General features: G+C 39.3%; 1 non-coding gene across 1 annotated transcript; it reads left to right on the top strand.

Moving 5' to 3' along the window:
• Positions 1-4,007: 4,007 nt before the first annotated feature.
• LOC141682013 (small nucleolar RNA R71) lies at positions 4,008-4,114 on the top strand. Its single transcript, XR_012559418.1, has one exon. It is a non-coding gene; the product is annotated as a small nucleolar RNA R71 (small nucleolar RNA).
• The last annotated feature ends 5,064 nt before the right edge of the window (positions 4,115-9,178 follow it).

Genomic DNA, 9,178 nt, shown 5'->3' with positions numbered 1-9,178 from the left:
TAAACGAGATCTAGGTTCAACAAGAACGAAAACGAGCATCCAAAGTTACAACTAATTCAAAGAATCACAAGTTGAAAACAAGATCTTCTTTTTCGGAGTTGTTCTGTGCTTTTAGGCCTTCTCCTTGGTATCCCAATCTTCCCGGATGATGAAAACCCTTTTTTTAAGTATATATACGCCCCTAGTGGACCTGGACCCTTAAAATCGTCAAATTCTACTCAAAAAAGGCTTTTTCAGCGAAATCAGCGACCAGCCGCCTCCTGAGCGGCCGCTCAGCTCTCCTGAGCGGGCGCTCAGCTCTGCTGAGCGGGCGCTCAGCTCTGCTGAGCGGGCGCTCAGCTACTGACTGGGAAAAATATTCTGATGAATCTTGTTTTGACCATAACTTGAGTTCTACTCGTCAGAATTAGGCGATTCAACTGCCCACGCGAAGCTATTGAGATTCTCTACAACTTGACAATGGCCTTGGATTCCAATTCTGATCACTTTTAATCATATTTCCTTTAAAAGCTCTTTTCTTCATTTAACTGATACCTGAAATGCATTAACACAAAAACACATCAAAATACCAACAACTTGAGTCCAAAACACCAATTTAAGCTTGTAATAAAGCATTCCAAGTGGATATAAAATCCACTTATCATACCCCCAAACTTGAATCGATGCTTGTCCTCAAGCATAAACAGACTCAAAACTACAAAATAAACCTAATGCATGAATGCAACTACGTGAATGCAACTAAATGATAATGCAATCGATCCCCTCAGAATAACCATAACCAAGTGAATAAACCAATGCCTCTAAGAATGCAATAACTTGAAACAGAGTTCAAATAAATCCCACAAACCAACTCACAAACCAGAAACGTGCGGGTGTGGATGCTTAACAGATATACTCTCGATACTAGATCAATAACCATAACTTATCTATCATTGAAACAATCAAAAGTTTATAAACAGAATAGACAATAAACGCATTATGACTCACAACACCTCCTTTCTACTAGAGTTATACAAGGATTCACACTATTATTGAACACATAGCAAAGATGCTTATTTGATCGTGCAATGAATGAGGTCCCAAAAGACTTATACAATAATACCCATGTAGCGAGCGTTAGGTTAGCGGATCCCAGACTATAAAAGCCTTAGGTCACTAGGCACAAAGTCCCCTAGAACTTAATAACTCGAGTATTAAAGAGCTCACTCTTGATCAATTATGCATAAACACATACTTTTTTTTTTCTTTTTTTTCTTTTTTTTTCTTTTTTTTTCAACAATTTCTGAATGAGTGCGTTTCGCTCCATCTCATTCAACCCTAGACTACTCATAAAAATATGAGCCGGCTACTAGCCATTTGACACCTAGCCTTACAACAACTAGCAATGAAATCCAAGTTTTTCTCCAGATAAAAAAAATCAGTGTTTTTACGTCATTACGAGAATATCACAAATTCTAAATATAACCAAGTGATTAAATCTCAACAACAAACAAGTATGATCATGATCTAGATCAAAAGCAACCCTATAAGACTTTGTGAAAATATTTATTTCTGGCATGCAAATCAATTCATTAAGACTTAAACATCCCTCTATTCCTCATCACCACACTCAAATCAACATCAACTTATCCAATATCATAGTTCATCTTAAGGGATCATGCTAAATATGCATGCAAATGCAACTATATGAAATTGCATAAAAACAAACAAATATGTCCTAAATGAACAATCATACAAAAATATGAATGAACTACAACTAAACATGCAACATGAATCTATATGAATCTATATGGACACACACTACTAATACTTACATTATCACCCCCAAACTTAAAATTTTCAATGTCCTCATTGAAGGTAATAATAAGGATTTCAGGCATACCTAGTCGTCGGAAAGATCACCCTCTTCGGGTGGAGGATCAGGTGGCCAATCAACCTCGCCACTAGTGTCTCGGAAAATAGTACCGAAAGCGTGTGTCAAATCTTCAGCAAAATGACGGTGAATGTCGTGCATGGCCTCCATACGCCTAATTATTCGCCTGTACTGCTCGTCACCAACACCAGTCCTATCAACTACCTGCTGCACATGAGAAGAACCCTCTATAGGCACTGGAGGATCCGTTCGGCTACCCTCTACATCATCAAAGATATATCCCAACCCCTTGTCAGGGGGTGCACCTAAGAATGAATAACTCAAGTGATTTGGTAGTGGGTTGAGCTCAAGTGTAGGAGCATCTTCAATAGACGACTCGAGACGATCCTGAGAAATTTTCAGCTCTGCTAACCCAAGAGAATCGAATGGCACATCCAACTTCCTCTTCCACAGAGGTGCATTCAAAACCTGAATTTGCTCTACTTTAAAGCACTCCTCTTTAGCTGTGGGTAATTTTATTTCCTTGAACACATTGAAAGTGACCTTCTGATCATTAACCTTCATCGTAAGCTCTCCTTTTTGTACATCGATCATAGTTCGGCCTGTAGCCAAGAATGGTCTTCCCAAGATAATGGGAATCTTCTTATCTTCCTCGAAATCAAGAATTATAAAGTCAGCAGGGAAGAAGAGTTTATCCACCTTGACCAAGACATCCTTCACTATACCTCGTGGATAAGCGATGGAACGGTCAGCTAGTTGCAATGACATGAATGTTGGTTTCGGCTCAGGCAGACCAAGCTTCTTGAAGATAGATAAGGGCATCAGATTGATGCTAGCTCCTAAATCACATAAACACTTGTCGAGCGACAAGTTTCCGATGGTGCAAGGAATAGTGAAGCTTCCAGGATCTTTAAGCTTCGGAGGCAACTTCTGTTGCAGCACAGCACTGCATTCCTCCGTTAGAGCAACGGTCTCTAAGTCATCGAGCTTCACTTTCCGAGAGAGAATACCTTTCATAAACCTCGCATAGCTAGGCATCTGCTCAAGAGCTTCAGCGAAAGGTATGTTGATATGAAGTTTCTTGAACACCTCCAGAAACTTCTCAAACTGCTTATCCAGCTTTTTCTTCTGCAGCCTCTTAGGAAAAGAAGGTGGAGGATAGATCTGTTTCTCCCCTGTATTACTCTCAGGAGGAGTGTGTTCCACAGTAGTCTTCCTTGGTTCCACCTCTACTTCCTTCTGCACATCTTCTTCAGCCAAAACTTCAGATTCTGGAACTTGAGACTTTTCAGGCTCTTCGTCTTGCTGAACTTGGGGGCTTGCGACCTTTCCAGACCTTAAGGTGATGGCGTTCACCTGTTCTTCAACTTCCCTCTTGCCTGGATTTGTTTCTGTATCACTAGGAACCGTTCCTGGTGGTCGATTCAATAAGGCATTAGCAATTTGCCCTATTTGGTTCTCCAGATTCTGGATAGAAACAACCTGGCTTTGGCATATAAGAGCCTGGTTTTTGCACATAAGCCTCAACTCCTCCAATTCAGATTTTTCATTCGAAGATAGACCTGCATCATTAGTTTGTTGTTGAAGTTGGAGTTGTTGTCTTGGTGTAAATTGTTGCTGAAAACCAGGAGGGTTAAATAGCTTATTTGCAAACTGCTGGAATGGCTGTTGCATCGCATTCTGATTGTTGCTCCAGCTGAAGTTAGGATGATTCCAGTTGTCAGGATAATAAGTGGCAGGAACTGGCTGTTGCGATCTCTGAAAGTTGCTCATAAACTGAGCTGAGTCACTAGATATAGCGCATTGCTCTATCACATGCGGACCTGCACACAGCTCACAAACACTGGTTATCTGCTTAACACCATAGTTAGCCAGAGAATCGATCTTCATAGACAATGCCTTTAGTTGAGCAGTGATAGCCGTAGCTGTATCCACCTCAAGAACTCCTGCTACCTTGCCCTGTGGACATCTCTGGGTTGGATACTGATATTCATTAGCAGCCATCAGTTCAATTAGATCATAAGCTTCCTCATAGCTCTTTGCACATAATGCTCCGCCTGATGCTGCATCGAGCATGGGTCTGGACTGTGCTCCCAACCCATTGTAAAAACAAGTGATGATCATCCAATCAGGAATTCCATGATGAGGACACTTCCTAAGCATCTCCTTGTAGCGCTCCCAAGCTTCACTTAGCGATTCTCCCATTTGCTGTGCAAATTGAGTAATAGCATTCCTGAGTGCAGCTGTCTTCGCCATAGGGAAGAATTTAGTAAGAAACTTCTGAGCAAGATCTTCCCAAGTAGTAATCGAACCAGCTGGTAGAGAGTGTAACCAGCTCTTAGCCTTGTCCTTCAGAGAGAATGGGAACAGTCTCAGCTTCACAGCATCTTCAGAAACACCGTTGAACTTGAAGGTGTCGCATATTTCAATGAAATCCCTAATGTGTGTATTGGGATCTTCTGTTGGAGAACCCCCAAACTGGACTGAAGTCTGTACCCATTGAATTATGCCGGGCTTGATCTCAAAGGTATTAGATGTGATAGCTGGCCGGACAATACTAGATTGAATGTCATTGATCTTGGGTTGAGAAAAATCCATCAAGGCTTTCGTTCGTGTTGCTAGATCTCCCATTGTAATGAGTACCTGAAACACAAACAAATAAACCGTGAAAGTAAAAGAATCCGAGTCAGTGAACTTTAACGACCACTGATGACAAGCACATAAACTAAAAATTAACACCGAGTCCCCGACAGTGGCGCCAAAAACTTGTTAGGGCGAAAACACGCGCTAATATTCACGCAAGTATACGCGTTCGCAAGTAGTATAAGATATAAATCAGATTCGTTCCCACAGAGACTGGTTTAGGTTAAGTTCAATTTATGCACCTATGCAACAATGTATGGTTATCGCTCAATGCTAAGACAAATAACAAATTGGGTTTTTATTAAACTAAGAGATTATACTAAATAACATTAACTAAGAGAATTGAGGTTGAATTACTATATATGACAAACATGGGATTCTAACTTCATTAAATACTTCATTCAATAGCCTTATTGTTTTTAACCTTAGCATGTGATGGTGATGACACTAATCAGATAACACGAAACTGATAAACGCCAACTTTCATTGCACGAGTACCATTCTACCAGACATCCACAAAAGAGATAGAAGCTGAATAGGCACCAATTATATTGAGACCCTATATGTCTATAGAATTTGACAACATAACGGTTTAAGCACAAGTTATCTATCTTGATTACATAGGGCAAGTAAAACGGTTAGAGTTACCTACGAATCATGCATACACATACATGAACCTATGCTAGCATGGCATGTTCTAAACCTCTATATTCACTGTCGCTTCAATAGAGATTAACACACTATCTTATATGTTAGCTACGCACATAAGACGAATAAGCACAACCAATACTAGGATATCAATCAATCACCACACACCAAGATATCGAAACAATTAATTATTGAAATCCATAAGTAAATCCGCTAGAATCCCATGACAACGATTAGCCCATAATCGAACTCATCGTCACCATGGGTTCCAATGAAAGCATGGTATAAACAAGGTCTTAATAAACTAAATAATAATCAAAGTACGAATAAACGAGATCTAGGTTCAACAAGAATGAAAACGAGCATCCAAAGTTACAACTAATTCAAAGAATCACAAGTTGAAAACAAGATCTTCTTTTTTGGAGTTGTTCTATGCTTCTAGGCCTTCTCCTTGGTATCCCAATCTTCCCGGATGATGAAAACCCTTTTTTTTAAGTATATATACGCCCCTAGTGGACCTGGACCCTTAAAATCGTCAAATTCTACTCAAAAAAGGCTTTTTCAGCGAAATCAGCGACCAGCCGCCTCCTGAGCGGCCGCTCAGCTCTCCTGAGCGGGCGCTCAGCTCTCTGAGCGGGCGCTCAGCTCTCCTGAGCGGGCGCTCAGCTCTCTGAGCGGGCGCTCAGCTCTGCTGAGCGGGCGCTCAGCTCTGCTGAGCGGGCGCTCAGCTCTGCTGAGCGGGCGCTCAGCTACTGACTGAGAAAAATATTCTGATGAATCTTGTTTTGACCATAACTTGAGTTCTACTCGTCAGAATTAGGCGATTCAACTGCCCACGCGAAGTTATTGAGATTCTCTACAACTTGAAAATGGCCTTGGCTTCCAATTCTGATCACTTTTAATCATATTTCCTTTAAAAGCTCTTTTCTTCATTTAACTGATACCTGAAATGCATTAACACAAAAACACATCAAAATACCAACAACTTGAGTCCAAAACACCAATTTAAGCTTGTAATAAAGCATTCCAAGTGGATATAAAATCCACTTATCAGATGGTGAAGAAAAAGAAGCCAAATCTGAAATATTTTCATGTATTTGGATGCAAGTGTTTTGTTCTCAAGACTCATCCTGAACAGCTATCAAAGTTTGATCTAAAAGCTGATGAAGGAATCTTTGTTGGATATCCACTTTCCACAAAAGCCTTCAGAGTCTATAATTTGAGAACAAAAGTGGTCATGGAATCTATCAATGTCTCTTTTGATGACAAGAAGATCACAGGTCTTAAAGATTTCATTGACCATGATCAGCTGAGATTTGAAAATGAAGACTCATATTCTGATACTGAAAATCCTGACAGTCTAAGTCCTGATACTGCAAACTCTGATGGATTAAACTCTGATATTATTGAAACTGTGGTGACTACGTTAAAGGAAGATGCACCTATGCAAGGGGAGCATACTCAAGATCCTACCACATCTCAAGAAACATCAGAACATGCATCTGGCTCTTCAAGTTCTGATTCGTCAAGTTCTGATAAGCCAAGTTCTGATAGTACTGAAAATCTAAATACTGAAGAATCCAACTCAGAGAGCATAGTTTCAGGGGGAGCATCAGAAAATGAAAATGAAGATAGCATGGATCATGGGGGAGCATCCAGTTCTAGAGAAAACCTTCCATCTACAAGGAAGTGGACAAAATCACATACACCTGATTTGATAATTGGAAATCCTGATACAGGTGTCAGAACTAGAGCAGGTACTTCAAATGAGTGTCTTTACAATTCTTTTCTCTCTCAGACTGAGCCAAAGAAAGTGGAAGAAGCTCTTCAAGATGCTGATCGGGTGCAAGCAATGCAGGAAGAGTTGAATGAATTTGAAAGAAACAAAGTCTGGACCCTAGTGCCAAGGCCAAAGAATAGATCTGTTGTTGGTACAAAGTGGGTATTCAGAAACAAAACTGACAGTGATGGCATAATTACAAGGAATAAGGCAAGGCTAGTTGCAAAAGGATATTCTCAACAGGAGGGAATTGATTATGATGAAACATTTGCACCAGTTGCTAGGTTAGAAGCCATAAGGATATTTTTGGCTTATGCTGCTCACAAAAAGTTTACTATCTTTCAAATGGATGTGAAAAGTGCTTTTCTCAATGGAGAATTGGAGGAAGAGGTATATGTTGAACAACCTCCAGGTTTTGTAGATACCAAACATCCAGATTATGTCTACAGGCTTGATAAAGCACTTTATGGACTTAAGCAAGCTCCTAGAGCATGGTATGAGACTTTGGCTCAGTTTCTTCTGGAAAGTGGATTCAACAGAGGGACAATAGACAAAACACTGTTCTACCTCAACCATGGAAAGGACTTACTTCTGGTCCAGATTTATGTTGATGATATCATTTTTGGATCTACAAATGACAAACTTTGCAAGAAGTTTGCCAAACTAATGCAGTCAAGATATCAGATGAGTATGATGGGGGAACTTAGCTATTTTCTGGGCCTTCAAGTCAAGCAGAATGAGGAAGGCACTTTTATTTGTCAAACCAAGTACACCAGAAACTTGCTAAAGAAATTTGGAATGCAAGATTGTTCAAGTGCATCCACTCTAATGGCCACTGCGACAAAACTGGATAAGGATACCGATAAATCAGTAGATATTACTGACTACAGAGGTATGATTGGCTCTCTACTCTATCTAACTGCTAGTAGACCTGATATCATGTATGCTACCTGTCTTTGTGCAAGATTTTAAGCAGATCCAAGAGAACCTCACTTAACAGCTGTAAAAAGAATCTTTAAGTATCTTAAAGGAACAGCTGCTCTGGGATTATGGTATCCTAGAGAATCAGATTTTAAACTAATAGGTTACTCAGATGCAGATTTTGCAGGTTGCAAAATTGACAGGAAAAGCACAAGTGGAAGCTGCCAATTTCTTGGAGGCAGATTGGTTTCTTGGTACAGCAAGAAACAAAAGTCAATTTCCACATCAACTGCAGAAGCAGAGTATATTGCTGCAGGAAGCTGTTGTGCACAGATTCTTTGGATGAAGAATCAGTTACTGGATTATGGGTTAACATATTTAAAATTCCTATTTACTGTGATAATCAAAGTGCTATTGCTATGACAGGTAATCCAGTTCAACACTCAATGACAAAGCACATCAGCATCAGGTACCACTTCATCAGGGAACATGTGGATGAAGGTATAGTGGAATTGCATTTTGTTCCCACAGATCAACAATTGGCAGATATCTTCACAAAACCATTATGTGAAGCTACTTTTACAAGATTGGTAAATGAACTTGGAATGGTTTCAGGTTCTTTCTCTAAATCTGCTTAGACTTGTTCTGTGTTATCAGACTTTATGCTCAGTATTTACAGAATTAATCTCATTGTATATTCTGTGCTTAATTGATAAATGTCTTTAAGTACTGACTGTTGTCTGATATATGTTTCTAAACTCTAATAAGTGATATGTTTGTTCTAGTACCTATTCAATCCTATGAGGATAACTGTGCTAGATAACTGACCTAATAGTGTTTAATAAACAAATGATTCCATGTAAGAAGTAATTATTTTGGTGGAAATCTTATGATACTAGCAAATTCTGATAATTGAGCTTAGTTAAGTTTACTTTGTATATCTTATTACTAAGTCACAAATTAGAATAATGCTACTCATCTGTTAAGTTCTGATACTAGTAAAACTGCTGAATGTACTAAGTGCTGATAAACCTCACTTATCAAAAGAAAAAGCAAAAAGATCAAAGAATAAAATCAGGTACTCCTTTGAGATCTAGAGTAAAAATGTGGAAGGGACGACCCAAGTGCATTGCTGGTATTAATTAAATATGCATTAGAAAAGCAAAATATTTTCTTGGTGACTTTTCACACTCTATGATTACTGGAGAAATACTCTGATAATAGCATAAATTCTGATAAACAGTCGTGACTCACTTACACTGAGAAGCCACTGTAAAATAGAATTGCAAAAGATGCATAAAATTAGCACAAAA

Source organism: Apium graveolens, chromosome 8 (genome assembly GCF_009905375.1).
Source record: "Apium graveolens cultivar Ventura chromosome 8, ASM990537v1, whole genome shotgun sequence".
Classification (NCBI taxonomy): Eukaryota; Viridiplantae; Streptophyta; class Magnoliopsida; order Apiales; family Apiaceae; genus Apium; species Apium graveolens.
The sequence above is the reverse complement of the archived record's forward strand: the minus strand, read 5'-3'. Positions and strand labels throughout refer to the sequence as shown.